General features: G+C 70.7%; 1 long non-coding RNA gene across 4 annotated transcripts in view; it reads right to left on the bottom strand.

Annotated features, from left to right (window-relative positions):
- LOC104989609 overlaps positions 1-533 on the bottom strand; it is an 8394-nt gene that overhangs the window by 5594 nt on the left and 2267 nt on the right. The window lies entirely within an intron of this gene.

Below are 533 nucleotides of genomic sequence, written 5' to 3'. Positions count from 1 at the left end.
AGGCCCGCTCGGCTTTCCCAGGCCCCAACCCCCCACCCTACCCTCCCGAGCGCCGGTGGCCAGCACTGCCTTCATGGCCACTTCGGAACATCGGTGGCCTGCGTGAGGGCCTCGTGCCCAAAGCAGGGGACAAAAGGGGCCCACCCGCCCCTCGGGCTCGGCTATCAAAAAGGGCGGTTAGGGGGCCAAACGTGGGCGCCATGGCTCGAGTGGGCAGCAGGGAGGGCCTGGGGTCAGAGCAGGGCCACGGGGGGGTAAAAAAAACTCCGCAGCCTCTAGAGCAGCCCTTCGGGGTCAGGGGGCGACCTCGAGCGGCCCCGTGGCCCTTTGCTACTGGCTCCCGGACGGGAGGAAAGAAGAAAGGCCCCGCCCGGGAGCGAGGCCTCGTGCCCGCGGGGGCTCCTGAGTAGGGCGCGGGGTTTACGGAGGCTGCAGAGCGCGCTCTCTTCGTCTAAGCTTCCCCGGGCCGGGGGCATACCCCCAGGCGGCGGCCTGGAACGCGGGCGGCGGCCTCCCCTCCTCTTCCCCCCGCT

Source organism: Bison bison, unplaced genomic scaffold, assembly GCF_000754665.1.
Source record: "Bison bison bison isolate TAMUID 2011002044 unplaced genomic scaffold, Bison_UMD1.0 scf7180017864160, whole genome shotgun sequence".
Taxonomy (NCBI): Eukaryota; Metazoa; Chordata; class Mammalia; order Artiodactyla; family Bovidae; genus Bison; species Bison bison.
Note: the sequence above shows the minus strand (reverse complement) of the source record. Positions and strands in the feature narration are given on the sequence as shown.